Genomic DNA, 20,021 nt, shown 5'->3' on the forward strand with positions numbered 1-20,021 from the left:
TCGACGCACACTCATTCCGGGAGGCATGCCTGCGCTCCATCGAGTTGTCCGTCAACTTGCGCATGCGGAGCAACACCGCTGGATCCTGTGCGTCACAGCGAGCCGAGAATGCAAAGCGGATGAGTGTCGCGGTGACCACAGGATGAGGACGTCAACCGACAGAACCGGTGGGCCAGTTAGTCAGGACAGCCCGAAGCGGGAGGCGCCGTCAACCCGATGCCCCGCTTGCGCGCCGCACCGCATATCTCTAGGTGCGCTGAAATAACATTTGAGACCGAGCCCGAAAGAATGGCGAGATATGTATTGGCAACGTGAACTATTATACTCGAGCCGACGAGCGTTCTGTGCGTGATCATTTGAAACGTGTGCTCTCGAGACAGAAAGGAGGAACGACGCGGATTGGCAAAAAGCGAGCAGGTAATCAAACAAACTACCGCGATCGACGCCTGCGTGTATCGTTCACTAAATAAACCCGGATTCCGTACACTGTGCTTATCGTGCACAGAGGCAAACAGTGATACATAGGCGCAAGACCGTAGTTGTACCTTAGGACGACGGCGGACAATCAGGGGTGACAATGAGATCCAACAAGGCTCAAAATACTATATTGACAATAGAAACAGTCAAACCTGCTTGATTTTATCATTTACTACCCATCCTGAACGGAACACGAGCAAAGGTAGCGCTGGAAACAAAGGAAAAATAAGAGAAGCTTCTAGTTACAGGGTTTGATCAGTAACAATATACAGTAGGAGAGACACATACACCGCGATGCTGACAGGGACGACGGTTAGCAACAGTGGACAGCCAGCTGTTATTAACAAGATGCATATAGCGAATCCAGCGATTCTCACAGCAATGGTTCAAGATGGCGTGTGGTACTGTTTCCTGACAGCGGACACCCCGTAACAATGATTAGCCAGAGGATCTACAGCCACTGCAAATATGTAAGACTGAGGAGGGCGTGGGCAGAAATAGCGTTGGCGCCCAACGGCACGAAATGCGAAAACGACGTGGTGGCCACCTGCAACTGGCAGCAGAACCGGGAACGATCACAGCTGTACTGAAATGTTTCCCTCTGAAATTGCCTGCTCGCTATACCCTCGTTATGTAAAGTTATGAGATACATGCAATCACATTTGCGGTTAGTGTTTATTGTAGGCGCTTCCATCTCTGGCTGTACACACAGTATTAATTCTAATGCAAAACCTTGTAAAATATCTAGATGAAGGGTGCTATTCATTAAAAATACACGTGGAATCATTTTAAGCCCTTAGCGATAGGGCAGCCATCATATTTTTTCCATAATATTACTAATAGAAACGATGCTCATAACAAAAAGACTTTTACTCTAGGTACTAAAGTAATCGTTGGTGAATTATAGTTTATTTATTAACAAATCGAGCAATTTTAAAATCGTGTCTGTAATTAATCGAGTTAAACTGCTTCATTCTAATAGGCTCGCGCTTCGTGTAGCCTTCACCATGTAAGTAAACAAGGTCTTCCGTCTTCATTCGAATCTATTCATACAGCCAATGTGTATTTCATGTTTCCGCTGAAAAATTTTCTGGATGAAATTAGGTCTCTGGGTTCGGGCAACGAAGTTTTTGCTTTGACGTCAAACAAACGCAGGCATTTATTCTCAAGGGAGAACCAAAGGCTTTTAAGGCCTATTTTCTTCAGCGGAAACATTCAAAAACGTTTCGCGGCCTGTTTGCTGATCCTTAAACGTGAGATCGTTGTAAGCGTTGTGTTAACGCATTGTCTCTACTTATATGTTGTCCGTTCGGAGATCTAGATTCAGCGCAAAAAAGTCATTATGGATGCGGTGATGTCGCCATACGCAAGCGCGGCGCGTGCCAGGAGTGGGAATGCACGCTTAGCTTCTCTAAGCATGAGAAAAATAAATAATCAGGGTAATATGTACGCCCCTGAGCAACACAAAGAAAGTTCGCATACGGCGTCGACGCTTGGCCATCGAAGCGAAGGCGTAATGCTTTCACGAAATGCTACAGAACACCTCAGCGGTGCCACCTCGCGGCCCTAGCGTATGCTGTGAGGCACTTGTGAGCGCCGACTCGTAAGGACAGCACGAGTAAACCGTAAAAAGGATAGAGTAGATGCTAATTTTAGAGATACATTGTAGTCGAGTGCGGGTACAGACATACTCCGTTTCGTGCTGAGAGCCATCTGTCTGATAAAAAGCCTAACGGCGATACCAGACCTAAAATTCGAAACATCAGAAGTACAGTAGATGAATGGTGCTAGATTTGAAAGAGGGGCCAGGATTATATCACTACAATTTACAGCGTATCATGTTTGATCCACATTTATGGTGCTGTGCGGTGGGCTAGTCGTGGATAAACATGCAACAAAATAGATAGACATGATGCACTAATTATGTGTCTTACGGAGTACAAGTAAACAAGTATATACATTGGTATAGATATGTTGATTCATATTACTTCGACCTTTAATATTTGTTGTGAAAAACCCTAAACGAGAACTGCTTTTGTCTTTGTGTCCCGAAAGCCGTATACTCTGTTGCTGCCATCACGTTGATATTCCTTCTAGCTTTTTCCACAAGCGTTCGTCTTATACTCGATGACGTCAAGGCGATGCAGCTATCGGCTTTGCTTTTGCGTATGACAGCACCCAGTAGCAGCGACAACAACGAGATATGCGCCCAGCGAAATATAATGCATATTTCTAGCTCCTAGCAAGCTGCCTCTTCCATATGACGGCAACAATCCACCGGTTTTTCAAGCCGTAACAAGGCGCCAGCCAGCAGATAGCGAGCAGTGATGTCTCCAGAAGGTCCCGGGGCTATCCGGAGGAGTGGACGGGCAAGCAAGTATAGAACGGAGGGCAAGTAAAGCGGCTGGTGGCTCTCTTGCGCGCTGTCGTCAATGGCTCCCATTGCTAGATCTCTCGGCCGACGAATGGCGAAGGCGGCACCTTTTCGACGTCCTTCCGGTTCCCCGATTTCATACTGTCTGTCTCATGTTGACAGAGACACCAGCTGCAACGTAAAACGTCGTCCCGTCCGGACCCGCAGGCAAAAGATGGTCTATCTCATTGCTGTTTTGGCCAATATGCTCCCCAAGGGCCCGTGTTTCACGTCAGGTATCTTTTAGGGAGCGAAGACAAAGAGGAAAAGAAGGAACGCATGCCAACAAATAGCGCCAGTGTCCTTTCTTCTATTGCATACGTTCCAAACATTAAGCTGGTGTCGTAATGTATGATGATTCGCACGTTATCTAAGCCTTGTCCATTTATTTGAATGAGATCCTAAATCGACAAGCCGTCAGCTTTCAGCTGAGACGGGTGTAACAAATTCTGCGCAAAGATAATCGTCCTATGAAGACAATCAAGAAGGACAAACAAGCTGAATGGTTTTGCCTCGAACCTTAACATATCGACATTTGTTCGACCGTCAACCAAGTCCACTGGCCCAGACAAGCCCAAAACGCACGAAGACGTCATGCAATGTTAGGCGCAGAGCTTTCTTTCACCTCACTCTGTGACCACCCCGGTCCCACTGTCGTTATGTTTTCCCCTATTGCGTACCCTTTGCAAGCGGCCACAACGGGCAGAAATCCAATTGAAAGGAAGAAAGACTAGATGGTGAGCTATCTGGCAATCAGACGTACTTCAAAAAGACGAATGACGATCTTTTCCCGAGTGGAAAACTAACCAAAGGAAGCTGAACGGGTTGTCAACGAAGGCGTGAACCAAAAAGAGAGAAGCAGGGCTGAAGTGAGTACTAGAAGCTGTCCGGTCTAGAGAAAAGGCGCACAGGAAAACGAGTGTTAGCGGCAGCATCGGAACATATATCGTTTCCTTTCAGAACAAAATTCTCGTGCGGCTTCCTCGATCCCCTTCTTTATTGCTTAGCCTCATTCTACTATTTTTCATTTTGGCCCTCTGTCTCTGCTCTCTTTGAAAGGCTCCCGATTCTTTCTCATCTCGTCTCGAATCTTAACCCGCTGCTCTCGTCCTGGCTGTAGAAGGATGCCATCCTAGAAATGCGCTCGGTACGGGGAATCCAAAAAAAAGGGAACTTACTGGTTTTTTTTACAGGGTGGTCGCTTTGGGGACAGTGCAGTCTTCGTAGGACGTCGGAGAGCGACCAACCAAAGCAGTAGTTCGATTTCTGTTTGAGTTGTGTCTCAGCTGGGGCCGATCTTTTTCGTCGACCGGTTGCCGTCAGGCAGTGACAAAAACGTAACATACGATGAGGTATAGAGACCATCACTTATAGACACAGACTGCTACGAGAGGATACTAGGCAACAGGACGTTTGGAAGCAGTCGCTACTGCTTTCATTGCCGCGCTCGCCATTTCCATTGCCCTGAGGTCAACGCAGCATTCGATGAACTCCGCTAAACGTAGGTCCCCAGCAAACTTCACCACTTCATCATCCCATTAGAATGGTCTCTTTAAACGCGCAAGTCTATCACCATAATCGTGACGACTCAACCACTGACGGCTCTGAGTTCGTCTTCTGGTCCGGCTTAGATTTCTGCTCTTTGCTCCTTACTAGTCTTTTTTCTGAGCGCTGCGATCCGGTTTCAATGATAGAGGAAGGCAAAGGGAGGAGATGAAACGAGGCTAGACCAAACCGGCACGTTAAACTTATTTCGGAGATGGGTTACCGCCGGTACCGTGGTCACTGCCGGATACATGAAACCATATTGCGGGTAGAAAAAGGCTCTACGCTAGAAATCGGCAACGGCCGCCATCTCGTCGTCCTCGAGATAGGCTGCAATAGTCCTTTCCAATAGAAGGCTATCCGAGTGAGGTCGTTAAAGGGCCTCCTGGGTATCGGATTCGGCTTGCTTTGCGTCCGAGATGCGTTTCGGCCTTCTTTGAGGAGAGCATGGCACTGGTACGCACACCGAATTGCCGGTAGATAGCGGTTACGCTGGGGTGGCCAATCAGTTTTCTACCATCTATGTGAGGGTGAGAGTGAAATCTGATCATTGTTAGAATTACAGGTGGATATAAAGTCATCGGCTCTATTTTCAGGTGTTGATGGGAGGATGCATATATTGTACTGGTATAGTTTGTTTTGTGTTTTTTTTTTTATTTGCAGTGTGGCAATTATTATTAGGATATTAACTTTATTCAGTATCAGTAGATTGGTAGTTAATCGAACACAGCTGAATTCTATGAAAAAAAGAACTGTAAGTCTAACGATGGCGATCATGTCTCACTTGAGTTCAGTGTGAACTGCTATAATTCATAACGGTATGCTTCTGTAATAGTATTTAATCGAAAATTGTGTATTTGGAAAGGCAAAACACTTGGCACACGCTAAACAGAATGTGACTCATAAAATAGGTTGGTTCGAGACGCCAATAGTAGCTTCGCCATTATTAACGGTCACTACTTTGGAGTAAGTTCAGTGTCAATTTTTAACTTACTTAATACTTGTGTGTATTGTATACGATTAGTGAACATTCCGTTTGCTAAACAGATTCCATACAAAATCGAGCCGTTTTCAAGCTGAATTTGCGTAAAGTACGGCTCTACTTAATCGACCCACACTACAGAAACCCAAATCCACGGATCCGAAGCTCTTACCACAATTTTCCCATTTGTATCGGAACAACGTATAGCTGCGACGCAGAGTACGCCGTGATAACAATCGGTGCCTTTCGGAAAGCTCAACAACAAACTGTTGCCAATTTTTAGATTTGGTCGGCCACCTCAACATTGCTATACACCAACCGCTTCCCATATGCAGCAGTACTTATTTTGGAACGTGAGTTGTTGACGAAACACATGGCGGTGCATATACGATACGTTTATTTGGTGATGGCCGCCACCGATCACTTCAAACTGTCTTTCCCCAAACGTTGGCCCAAGCCTAATAGGACATGCACAAAGTTAATGTATGCGTTACCGATACCTTACTAGTGTAATTTCTTTGTAGTGAGCCGTTCGAGATACATAAGGTTTACAGATATTCATTCAATAAAGCTCATACGAAGCTTACGCTGGACTACAATGTTCCATATTATACACCCTGATTAATATCGGTAAACGTACTATTGCCAAGCTGACCATTTACCGTCTTCAAATCAGCGAGCGTTAATGAGAACCAAGCGAACGAAGTTACAGAGCTATCAATTAATAGCAACTCGTTAAGGCAGTCGTCGATCAAGACCGAACTGAAACCCAGTGTTAACCTTTCAAGCTCAGCACTGAGTTGAATTTAGTTGTATCAACCTACACCGCAAGTGTTCAGACTGGCTCAACTTGGGCATCAGCTATGCTGTGTGTTTGTACTCATAATATCTGTTTATTCTGTTTATATAACGGAAACAAGCGTGTTATCGGACATCCTGCCTAAGCGAACGTCTATTTTATATAACGCTAAAAAATAGATAATATTACAGGGCGCGCTAATCGACATTTTTGTGTATATGTCGATATGTGTAATACCCATACACGGACAGATGGACACATACCCAGTTGGTGTTGCGCTTCAACACTCGCGAATCGGGAATTTTTCTTGGTAACGAAACGTCGTCATTTGTACACCAAATGTCTTGAAGCTGCTCGTTGGCTGTACAGCCAGCCAATGCCTCCATAGCGGGGGCAGGCAGAGTGGATGTCCGCGAGGACAGCTTCAACTCGGCTGATGTCGACGAGGATGTGATGTCGATTTTCTGCTCCATCGCTCTGACTCAGAGGGCAGAGATACCGCGCGCAGATCTGTTAGGGCCACCCTGCGCAAGGGTCAAGCAAACAGTCCGCGACGGGATAACACCGAAACTCTGAGGCGGGTTAGCAAGAAAGGAACAAGAAGTAGAAGACAATTCTGATAACAAACGATGTTGACGATAATGGAAACGTGGAGGCAGATGATGCCTGAGTCGGTAGTCAGTCTTCCTTCACAATAACAGCGATGTTTTTCTGCACAACGTCCACTATTAATAATGTCTAATTGGGTTAGGTCTACAATGAGATACGGTAGCAAGCAGCTGAGCTGGGCTGCTACCGTACGTAGTGGAGAGCAGCACCTAAATAGAGCAGTAGGAACGGTAGAGGGGATACGGTGTTATGCTGAAGGCTAACTATGTTAAACTCTATGCAGTACACCTACGGTAGTTGGTTAGAGAGGCCTAGCATCTCAAAGTGGCGACCGCTTAACGTTGCAGAAAGAGAGACACAAATAGCACTACAAACTGTAGAGATCTGGTCTGTCGCGGATCTGCCTACGCTAAGAACCTTGAGGGCAGTCGGTGGACTAGACACGTCGCTGGGGAGATCGCCGTACGAAGTGGACGCTAACGCGATTCGAAAAATGGAGGCAAATCGACACACCTTGTCATTGTCGTTGATGTTGCTCACTACGGCTGTTTGCGTTGATACAAACGCTCCGGAGCTTTTACACTTTACGGGTTTTTACAGGACTCGTGGTAATTAATTGCTGTGGCTACTCCCACCGCTATTCTACCGCTGGACTGCAGTAGTCTGTATTAGTTTACCAAGTCAGCCTGTCAAGTGGCTATGGCGGCTTCTTACATGTTACTGTCAACGATGAATTTTTACCTCATTGTCTTGACACTAATCATGCAATGGAACGATTGTCACAGAGCAGGAACGATCCAGGTATCAGCTGCGAGCTTCCGTATACCAGCCGACATTGTTTATAACTAGAGGATAAGAACCTCCTCCTGTCTGAACCTAAATATTTTGAGCTTTACGTCTGGCACCGCTGTTAGGCATTCTGTTAGAGCTCCACTCGCAGCGCTAAACGAAGTACGTCTTATGTCCAGATAGACGTAGACCACCACGTGTCCTTAAGATTAATAGGCAAATATATCACCTATCAGGCTATCACCGGGACCCCTGTCTGAACCTAGGGACACGTAACCATATCTGGATACAAGCAAGCAATAATAAAGTGAATGGACGCTCGCGATCACTGGACTGCGATAGGAATGCAACTTGTAAATATACGAAGCTCTTTTCATTACCTCTTGATCCGTATATTGTGCAAAGACTGTTGTTCGACGTATGATGGCTGCAACCGGAACAAGTTTTGCTCTGGTTAAACTAAGAATTGCAGTTAGCAGCCGCTTTCATTCTCGTGGATATCTGCCTATGGTCATCGGGAGACAGGTAGATAGTCGACGACGGCAATCCTACCCAGGTACCGTCAACCTACAGAGCATAATTGAGTGTTTGTACTACTAAATGTAACTGCAACACTTCACAGTTCCCATTATACAGCGAACTTGTCGAGAACTCCGGCAGTTCTTATTTCGAAATGAAAACAAATCAAGGGCGTTGTAAATTTTTCGGAGGTACAAAAAGTCTTTGTTGTGGAAATTCTTTTCGCAGAAGTCTATGTATCCAATAAGTAAAATCAGCGTTCTCAACCTTCGACGAAATAAATACGACGTACATGTATTTGAGGCAATCCCCATTGACCATCGGTTGATACGGGAAAGATAACGTCTTCCTAATGCAATTTGGTGTAGCCGCTAATGAAGATTTGCTTGGATACTACTAGCAATAATCGAAAAAATCCAAAGCTCAAACCGAGTATGTTTTCACCACTGTCACTACTTAAAACTACCTACAATTTTACCATAACGGTCGTCAACAATACGTTGGACACTTGGTAAAGATCGCTCAACTGCCTCACAAGGACACCTGTTGCTTGAAAAAGTGCCCCATGCGTAGTGGAGTCCAGCACAAATCATATTTGCCCGCAGTATAGCTTCCGTTTGATGATGGCATAGTTACCGAATGCTTTCTCGGTCGACCATGAGTGGCCAGCGCAGTCGAAGCTCTTTAAGCTCTTCGTTTTACCCCTCCGTGTACCGTTGGTACGATTGACGGCAGTTAATTAGTAATCGTGCTAGTCGTAGCATACTTCATTCGCTCATGTAAGGATTCTAAATTGAACTATTAATAATAAGACGTCTCTACGTGATAGCCTTTCAAGGTCGCTACTCACACGCCACATTATATGAACGACAGAAGTAACTGAAGTTCCTGCTCGTCGTTTAACCCATTAGATGCCGTTTTCTAATGTATAATCAGTGGAGTTGAAGCATTCTATTTGTGTTTGTTTTTTTCTATAGTCCTCTGATGGGCGGGAATATTAACAGCCGATAAGAGCAAGGCCTTGCCCGCAACTGTACCAATGGCCAAATGGCCTTGATGAAGATGACCTGAAGAGGTAAACTATTATCACCAGAACACAATCAGCCGACACGAATCAAGCGAAATGCAACACTCAATGGCTTCTTATATGGCTGGGTTTTCTGTTTAATGCGTTTGTTTTCTCAGCAAGTAAAATAAAGGAAGGCTCATATAAACAGCATTGATTTCCGATGTACATGTACATATTTAGGAAAATTTGCAAAAACACCCGACGATATTTTATATCTCTGTTTATATCTAGATATAAATATCGTCCCACAGGCCTTTTCGCATAACGATAACCCGCCCGATATGACAACCAGTCACATACGTCACAAATAAATGATCATGCATTAACTTCATTCTTTGGTTTGATGGTCTACAGTGAATCTGCGACGGAGATGGGACACGATTTTCTTTGAACGACACTACATATACTATACGCCCAGAAATCCCATATTCCGGCTGGGCAGACACTGGCGCTGATATATACAACGAAGTCATTTAGCACTGAATCAACGTGGTCGACTTGTCGGTGCAAGCCGAAGTTTGTCTTACCTTATTTGTATAGGCATATATTCTGCCGTTGCTAACACGACATAAGCTTAGCGTCCTTCATCCCAGCTTTGGCACTAGTTCAGTATCTCTAATTAAAGTTGTTCTCTTCATTAAGGTCTGTGATGACGCACACTGCACACAGTTATCTCACGCCCACAATCATTCATCTAAAGCCCAAGTGGATTGAGCATTTTCTCAAATCACACCCCAAGAGCGTTTTAAGAATCGATCAGAGACATTTGTCTACATTGAAAACGAATCGAAACCAAAGAATCATTAGATTTAGCTTAATTAACGCGTAGCTACCTTTTCGATCCGTTGGGCTTTGGACGGTTCCGGTTGTCCAGCCGATAAATCTGTCGAACCGAGCAACATTCGTTCGAAAAATACGCGTTACAGAAATCAACGTAGCTCACAGCATTGAACCTCATCGACTCGCAATTAGATGTTCAAGATGTGTACTAGTCTTTAGTCACAGCGTGATCAGCAACGACAATTGAAGCACAGAAAACGAACGAATAAATCAGGAACGAAGTGATTATTTGATGACGTTAGCTCGTTCAAATCAGAATAGCTTTTGGACCCAACTCCGTGTTGCATTTTCGATAATCTGTCGGCCCTACAGAGAGACGATTGTGATAGCGGGGGCCAAAACAACTACATGTTGTATGCGCAAGTGCTGCTGAACTTAGGCTCGCCGACAACGGTGTCGAGGCATACGTAACAGGTGATATTTAGTTGCCACGAATTCCCCCTCGAATGAAAACTTTGTGTATTCGAGCATAGGCGGCGAATGTGCACACGCATGCCCTAGCAACAAGCAAAACGGTAAGTGATGGCCGTACTAGGACCCGCCATGACATCCTCTCTCAATCCGGCCCACAGGCCCGACAATGAACAAGTTACAACGGCAGAGCCAAAGACTAGCCGGAATCACTATGGACAAGAGGTAGGAGGTCGGACCCAATCTATCGGCAGGGGGTCCGCGGCGCACTTGTGATGTCGCCATCAACCACTTCAGCATACTAATAGCTAAAGAGAATATATCATCACGTATTTGGCTTTTGTCATCATCATCCTCAACATCAAGATCACTGTTGACGACCTTCATCGCCTAGACGCACGCAAGTTCCCTGCAGTGTCTTTGGCCTCTGGTTATCCAATCTATCCATAATACGCGCCAGAGCCAATACGCGCTAACCCGCAGCCAGCCGACGCCACCGCCCCCCGTCGCCGTCCTGAATCGGAAATGCAATCGACATTACTGGTCTGTGTTTTCGTTGCTAGTGATCCGTCTCGCACGTACCAGCTAATGGCGTGCGTTCTACCTGTTGACGACAAACGAGTAGATGATACTGATGAAGCCTGTAACCTAGATCAGCCAATCTGATTACAATGTTGCAAAATAACGAAGTGGAAAAAATCGAGCAGAGGAAGAATAAATGCAGATCAACAGATGCTGACACGGAAACACGAAAAGCCTCGATTTTATATCTAGTTGCTTCTGTCCCCTGTAGCTAGAAATAGCCACAGCGTCCAAAATAGCATAAATAACGGTGATAATCCAATAATGCGTAGCATATACACACATCCGCGCCATATCTCTACAGGGTATTTACATTATATATCAAAAATGTCACGGCGTCCGGGGACGTTTCAATATTCAAGCCTTCTAAGATTGATTTATGTAGTAGTATTGAGGTAAGCCACATCTAATACGGCACAATTTCGAATAGCACATATCATGCTAGGGCTAGTTGCAATCGTTATAAGCCTTGTTTGTGCTTATTTGGGTTGCTGTTCGGGCACACAGAGTTCAAATCGGGGTACTTTTTTTGATGTGAGGCGCATACGAACTAGAATGAACTAAGCAAATTTTGAGTCGCGATACGAACTATTGTCCATATGTGTCCCTGTGTGTTAAAACACGGCCGAGGCTCAAGAGAGCGATCGCTGCGCGATGCAGTATTTTGAAGGCACTATGACAGGTGATTTAATAAAATTCTGGGTCATTCATCGATTGGTACCTTTTGCTCGCATTCTACTATCGCATTCGTAACCCCGATCTCAGCTGTAGTATACCTTCGTCACACAGACTTAATTTTTAGCTGAACTTAGTTAAGTTAACGCTTGGTGTTACTGGAACTTCATATGGTAATGACATACGTCATATGGTAAACGAGTTCGTTAAGCTGTCTAGCAATTCACGAGCCCGAGACGTGATAAAACCAGTTAGTTGGTGCAAAGGCTATAAACCCATAGCAACTGAATAGTGATAGGCCGATAGGATAGTAATAGGCCTACGTCTCGTCGTTCTCACTTTGCTTACGCAGGCTCTGATCCGCTATTTAACACGGCAATCAACATGGTGGCATGAAACTGGCTGAACAGAAACAACATCTCCTATTCTAACGGTCAAAAAAGACGACATGTTGGACCTGCGTCGTTAGTGTCTTGATAAATACTGTCTATCAGCCGCTATCGCTCATTATGATCATCGTGTACTATTCTCGTCGTTCCTGTCGCTACCAGTAATGGAAATAATAACTGGTGATTGTTATTAGCATTCCAACACGCTTGCCTCCACGCAGAATGGGTTGTGGGTCTACGGTCGTTATTATATTGGCTTGTAAAAAAAAAAAAAAAAAAAAGGTATTGACCCTTCTCAGCAAAAAGTAAGGCAAAGATTTTTTGTATTTTAAAATAATGTCACTGGACTACATATGGCCCATTTTAATCAATGACCTCGTGCCACATTTCTGGTAGCACCTAAATTCTAACACTGTAAAAGCTCTGTGATTTCTAGGAAAAAATTGTGCTATTTTTGTGTCCCGTTATTAAAACTAAATTAACAATATTAAGGGAGTTCCCCAGAAGACGATGGTTTGATGATGCAACATTCGGGCTACACGGTGGAAACATTAAAGTTTCCAATGTAAGTTCTGTCGATTTTGGCCGGAAAGCTAATAGTGTACGTGGTCTGATAAAAGACCACACCTTTCCTCTCCTCAGGTTCCGATCAGTTTTTTTCGGAACGGCTTGTCATAATCTCGGTAGTTGTTGACAGTAGAGATGCGAATCAATGATACTGGGTGGCAGAAATCCATAATGTACAATTTTTCCGATGTTACCAAATACATAACGACTTACTTGGCGTCAATCTAGGGTTTGCCTTGGGGAGCACATTTTTTATTCTTTACTTGCACATTATTGTTATATGCGGGACAGTTTTCGTTAACTGTGATCGATATTGTTAGAAATTGCTCGATTTCGTCACTGTTTCTGCAAAGTTTCGCAGGTTCGTGCGGTAGTCGATCATGAAACTTGTTGGCAGCCAGACTTTCTCAAAAGGACGTTCAGTTATTTGGCAATATTGTAACGACTAATATGTCGTATTTGCTCAACTTTCGCAATAACCTTATTAACTTTTTTTCGTAAACTTACGAAGAACATTTTTCTCGAATTTTCAGAGTGAAATATTTCTTTCGATTACACATCTTGACCACAGACAGCTCACTTTTTTTAGTCTGGGTCTGTGCAAAATTTGTGCTTTTTTAGTGTAAAGATGTTGAGACCCAGCAAATACCTTTTTGCTCAGAGCGTTCGATCTTAAGTCTGAATAAATGCACTCCAGCGCTTTCGGCTCATCTAGTGCTGCTGAATATTAGACTCTGACATTAAATGACGCCAAAAGTGACACCAGCGCTGACCCCACGCAATTCCATCTTATGCACAGTATCTGACTTCAAAGCCATATAGCTAGAAGGATGGCCAATGCTTCTTCGATAACCTATTATATTGTTCTATGTCCCTGGAAAATACTCGCTATAGTGGTCGCAGCCTGTGATTAGATCGCTCAGTTAGGCCCATCCTGACAATGCTTTTAGTAGCATGACCGGGGTCCGGAAGGCCGAAAACCTTAACTTTCTAAGGTGGCCCTTGCCGACGTCGTCAGCAATGAATATCGATGAGATGGGAAGGCAGACAACAAGACTCCACTAGCACTACCACTGTCGCCGTCAGGGGAGCCATCAGCGCGATAAAGACGGCGACGCCAACGACAACGTCCATGGCTTCTGCAACAAGAACAGGATCAGCGAAAGAACGAACAAGAGGAGAAGAAGTAGGAGAAGGTGAACAGGAGGAAAGAGAGGCCTTAGAAGATCGGTTGGACGATCGGACGTCGTCGGCCATTAATAGCGGCAAGGCTCACTATTCTACGGTGCTCATAAAGGGTCCTTAGGGCGGACGATAAAGGGGGAGTTGTAGAAAACGGTGCTGAAGGTTTTTGCTTTGTCGATTGTTGCTGCCAGAGTATAATTAATTGGTGTTGCTGTTCTCGGAATTGTGAACGTTATAGTAATGGCTCTTGTCTCCAAATAACCGTAATGCAAACGCCAACTAATTATATAGACTTCGCATGTCCTTCGTTAAGCCAATGCCGAATGGCGGAAAACTATTCAGGTCGGCTGGCAGACAGACAGACAGCTTCGTCGTTTTCACATACAACTAACCGCTTTTCGACAGTCTGCTGTCAAACAATGTGATAGAAAGGCAAGGCGAATCTACAATTGTATAAATAAAGCAACAATTCATTAAGTAAGCCAGGCGGAGGTACGAGCGGGTAGTGTAGGGCAGCCAGAACATAGGGAAAGGACACCGAAATGGAGGGATTATCGGTCTTTTGAATTTACATGATGTAAGGTTTCGATGTGTAAGAAGCTGTCTGCAAAATGGCATAAACTAGCTAACATTCTCATGGACTTCGAAGAATCAAACAAGGCCTAGGAAGAGTCGCTATCTGGTTGACAGACAGTCAGCTATTGTGTGCTGCCTATAGACGTGGGCGGAAACGGACGAGCAAGCGGACGAACGCACGGACGGAAGGCCACCCTGCCGCCTACCAGCGCAACGTAGACTACAGACCCTGATGATCATCGAAATGATAATGACGGTAATGACACACAACACATAGGACACAACGGTGGCGAGCGATCCGAACGACATCGTGCCGTCACGGTCGAACTAACGACACTATCCACTAGAAGAAATAACGCCGGCTATTATGGTAAAACCTGCATTATCGCGATTAGCGATGCGTCTAGCCTGCTTAAAGTATGAGCAAAAGATCTGTCAGTATGCGTTTTTCTATTCTGTATTACAAATTGCGTATCTCCTTTCAGGTCAATTTGCGCGCGTACGGGAAAGAAGGAAAGAGAAGGAGAGAGAGAGCGAGGGGGGAGAGAGGGAGAGGGAGGTGCGAATATACAATGGTCGAAGTCCAAGCGTGCTCAATACAAAAAGCTCCGAAGGCTCGGCAGCATTTAAGTTGGAACAGATTAATGAGTTAAAATGAGGATAAGTTAAAAGGGGTAAAACATTGTCTTTTCCTGTTTTCATAAATTTCTGCTGACTGCTCACGAAGCTAGAGTAGTAACGTGTTGTCTGTTGCGTACAATTTACTAATACACTGCAACAGACAGCTTCATTATAATTAGGTAGTTGCATAATAGCTGCATAGAGGGGGCAAATACTGGCGTTCGACTACCTAAGCGGAAATGGCAACAACACGGACGACCCGCGCAACACTAAGGCTACGCCGAGATTTAGTACTAATTTACCACTGCGCAGGGTGTCTTCACTCTGTTTCATTCAAAAAAGAGATAAATTTGAATCATTCGACAAATAGGCCGAGAATATTGTGTATTTTGTCCTAACGACAGGTATCGTCATCTGGATATGTTTCAACCAGCATACTCACGTTCTTGAGTTCAGTTTCTTGAACAACACGCCTTTCAACGGCTGTGCGAAAGATGCGACAATAAAGTTTTCCATGGTAACCTGCCTATCATTAGTTCCGTGGGCCGTGGGTGTTTTAACAGACCAAGCAGATTTTCCAATAGGAATTCAACTGGGACGTTCGGCAGTGGTCGACAAACGATTTCTGGCCCCGAAGCTTTAACTCAACGAGAAATCTGCGGAAAAATCGCACTTTGAGAATGTAACGTTCATATGCAAATCAAATCCCCGTTTACTCCTGGGTTAATATTCCTTGAGCAGTTTCTACTTATTTTCCTAACACTCACACATGCATATGTGCATGGAAATACAGCACAACTATAGAAAGCCAGTATAACGACGCCATATTGAAAAATATTCGTTCAGTGCAGGCTTCTTACGCCGTATCTCGCAGATCTATTGTTCCAATATGATTGAACTAACCTAGGTTAGTCTTGAATGTGCAAATTACTAGTGCGATAAAAGCAGTTGCTATCAATACCTCGTTAACTGAATCAAGCGGGCAAAGTCAGAGCGACTTTATGGTTTCTGTGCCGCTAGCTCTACCATATCACCCTAAAAACTATTCGAAATCTGTCCGGCTGACTGGATTGATGGAGAACTAAACTAAAATGAGAGATTGAAACTATTGACAGCCATCTCAGAACCGTATCTGCACCACATTAGAAATACACGAAGAACCGCATTAGTATGTATAATCAATAAGACTTGTCGCATTGCGGCATAACATATAATTGAGATTGAAAGCAAAATGGATATTACTAAAAATTACCAAACAAAACCTCTTCACGAAAATAGAAAGGTAAGCCGATTTTGATTATCACATGATGACTATGAATAATGTTAACCAAAAACCAGAGGAGTTAAAATGGTACGATGTAATAGCTAATCATAAATGTGAACGTTGTAAATACAGAACGGGTGTTACTTTGTCTATACGTAACAAGGACTCGAGAATCAATAAATAGTTAATAGCTTGTAACGTATACCGTTCAGATCTGAAAGCGTCGAAACCGCTAGCCTCTACGTGGGAACAGCTTGTGAAACTGGCTGAAATCTGAGGGCCACTTTCTATAAGTTCAGGAAATGAACTTAGTTACCGATGTGCAATAGCGTCAATGTGACGGGAGGACACCATGGTTTGGCTACAAAGTGAGACAATTTGCCATAGTGGTTTGGGGCTTAGCTAGCATTACTTCACAGAGGAAATCGACGAATCGAGCCAGTGAGTCATCCTACTGCACGAGATTGATCGTACGAGGCCAGCTTGGAAGGCTTATCGGTGCACTGAAAACCATACGCAGTTAGAACATTAACTCTGCCTTCGCTTTTTTCGTTCATTCTTATATTACGCATCACCGGAGCCGCCTATGCTCGTCGATTCCTCGTTAAGAAGTCGTGGACTCCCGTGCTGGCCCATGCTATTGCGCCTTCTGGCAGCCATAAGGGCTTGAGCGGCTACCAAAAGTTCACCGAATGATACTAGCCGGCCTCCCCTTGGCTGACTCGTTTCGTTGCCACCAGTAGATATTCGCTGTCGAAATTCAGAACGAAAAGCCTTTCTTGATTAACGCCATTGATCAACATTTCTGAGCTCATACTTCCACTTCTAGTTCGAATAGGGCACAAAAAGTGGAAACCTTATGGGAAGAGGCTGCAAAGCTTCACCTACTCTTTTTCATCTTACACCTCTTTTTGGTATAATAAAGGACCAATGGACCGATACAAACGATGAAAGCCGACAGACATACGAAAGAAGACACTGACTGTGGGTTCGCGAATTCTAACTAGGGATTTTTACGAAATCCCTTATCAAGGCAGAAAAAAAAGCTGCCTGCTGAGGATCTTGCCCCGTGCTACCGTTACCAGGTCGAGCACCACTGCGCTCTCTAGGATACCTAACTGCTCGAACACTTGCTTAAGAGGTCGCCAGGTTCTACCACAAACAAGATTTACAATTGGCGAGATCGTCGCGGTAGCAGTCGAAAATGGGTCACTGAGTGAATAAGCAGCCCCAGACAACGAACAATGGAATGGGCCAACACGGCAAATGGACAACGGAAATAAGAAAAAGGAATATAATGACGCAATTCGTTGGGAGCCGCCAACCGCACGCTCGGACATTCGACCTCGCCACTAGTGTAGCCTTTTACACTGAGTAGGTGTTACTGCCGGCAGGATTTGTAATAGTCTAGAGATCCGTGCCGCGTCGACAACGGTCAAGAGTGCTAACGAAAGGCACTAATAGGGTTCCGACGCTGACTCTAGATAAATAAAGGCGTGGTGACAGGTGAACGATACGAGTTAGATGACGGTCCTGTCGCTTCATGTGTACTTTAATGGAGCACCTTAAAAAATGAAAGGCTCTGATATAAATATAACTACCGATTTTATTTTAGCCTATTAACGGCCACCTATGAGATTAAGGCATTTACGAGGTCAAGGTTTAGCGTCACATGTGTGCAATACTATCCTAGGAAAACTATAACAATAGGAAAATCTTCCAACTGACCATATCCTATGATAATAATGACTTCGAAGCATACCTACGTGTTTTAAACGTATTTGTCTCCTACTTGTTGTTCTATGCTGACGTTAAAGTAGGATGGAATCATAAACAAGCACTGTAATCAGCCTGAGTTATCGACTCCGGTAGCAGTAGGTAATAGAGTAGCGACCTATCTCTTGAACTTGGCATTTCGAACGCGTTAAATGCGAAGGTTACATCTTGGAAGTCACTGTTGCATGCGCCATTGTTCCCGATGCTCCTCTCGCATTTTTCTTTTTTTTTTTCTAGTTTAGCCTTAGCACACAAAAGGTTCATGACGCTGTTGTTGTAACCACGACATCGGTGAAAGCGTTCGCCGACTAGAACACGCGCAAACGGTCACGACGATGTCATCACCCCGATAGCAACCATTGGCGACCGCGCAGCAGTGCGTGAATGCCTAGACGCCTCAACACAGCATCGCCCCGACGGCCAAATATGTCAGACCGATACTCAATGTTTGCCGTCGCCATCTCCGCGTTGGCCTCCACGAGCGAAAGCATGTTTTAAATACCGGTATAGTAGCGATATAATAGCGGTAGATTACTATGTCAGTGCTTTTTTTTCGTGGGTCCCCTCATAAACGATCCGCTCGGGAAGCAACGACAAAGAAACAGCTCGATACAAAAGCAGTTACCGGTGGCAGCTAGGCCCCAGGGACGTCGACACGGAGATTGAAATTGAATTTGCCTACAACATATAACTACAACACCTAAGCTGTCGCCACTTACTGCAAGCGATATATAGTGCTCTATTCCTTGAAACGAGTTTTAATAATGTTGGGTGCCTACAGTCATCTGACTCCAGGCTTTTTTTTCTGGCTATCTAATATAAGGAATACAATAAGGAATCAAACCTTATCATAAAAGGGTACAGTTAACCATTTCGGTTTTTATCGAACAAAGAAGCAGAACAGCTTACCTAAATAGGTGTTTATCATATATATATATATATATATATATATCTTTTTAACGTACTTCGGCTATCGAAAATGAACATGAGTAACAGTGACTGTATATTTTCGCTGGCTAGAGAATGTAAGCTTGAAGCTTTCAGTAGAACACTAAATTCAAACTCTCTTCCAAAACCATTTTGCCTAACATCAGTAGAGAAGATTCGTCCGTAATCTCACAGCTTTTACTTGATATACGTGCTCAGTCGAAACGAAGCCCGCTAGCAGTTATCCTCGCTATTATAGCTATGGGTTAGGTTCGTTGGAAAACTATTCTGGAAAGGATATTGCGCAGAAGCTTTAATTCTCACACAGCCTCAATTTGGCAGGGGTGATAGTCGGCTTCGAAGCCTCACAATCTGTCTGTTAGATAGTAGTGAATTTGCAATCTTCCATCGACGAGGACCATCCAAACCCTATTAGTACACAGCGGAAAAACGCAACGATGTGGAAAGTTTGGCGTGCGCTCAAAGCGAATGCTATCACCCTACCCACTTTTGTGTTTCTCTTTAGCAGACTCTCAGATCCTCCTCTACCTAAGACATTTAAAAATTCACAATCTCTCGTTTTCAACGGGATAGAGACTCTTCTTGCTGATGGTGTTCTCCGGTTTTCGTCCGTCGAAGGATATTTGCACAATTCCAAGTGTTGTTCGAGACCGCAGGGAAAAGATGGCCGCGACCACATTTTACGAAACTTTCAAGCCACGATCGCAGTTATTACGCGAAACTTGACGATAAGCCCAACTTGTTTCGCAAATATAAGCTAGCCGTTATGCAGCGGGTCGGCGTTTTAATCGATCGCCCGTCACAAACGTGTTGTCAGCGACTACTCGAGTTAATTATTTTCAACCCGCTAAGGCGTCAACAGCACAAACTATCGACCTCGATTCACCGCAACTATAACTTCAAACCCACATTATTCTTACAGCAGCGCATAGTTAAACATGCATTAAGCGCGAAACCCTATACAATTTGTGCCCAAATTATGTTA

General features: G+C 44.4%; 1 protein-coding gene across 4 annotated transcripts in view; it reads right to left on the reverse strand.

Moving 5' to 3' along the window:
• Positions 1-20,021, reverse strand: part of Mitf (transcription factor Mitf) — a 108,194-nt gene that overhangs the window by 20,930 nt on the left and 67,243 nt on the right. The gene's annotated exons all lie outside the window — the stretch shown is intronic.

Source organism: Varroa jacobsoni, unplaced genomic scaffold, assembly GCF_002532875.2.
Source record: "Varroa jacobsoni isolate VJ856 unplaced genomic scaffold, vjacob_1.0 scaffold_375, whole genome shotgun sequence".
Lineage (NCBI taxonomy): Eukaryota > Metazoa > Arthropoda > Arachnida > Mesostigmata > Varroidae > Varroa > Varroa jacobsoni.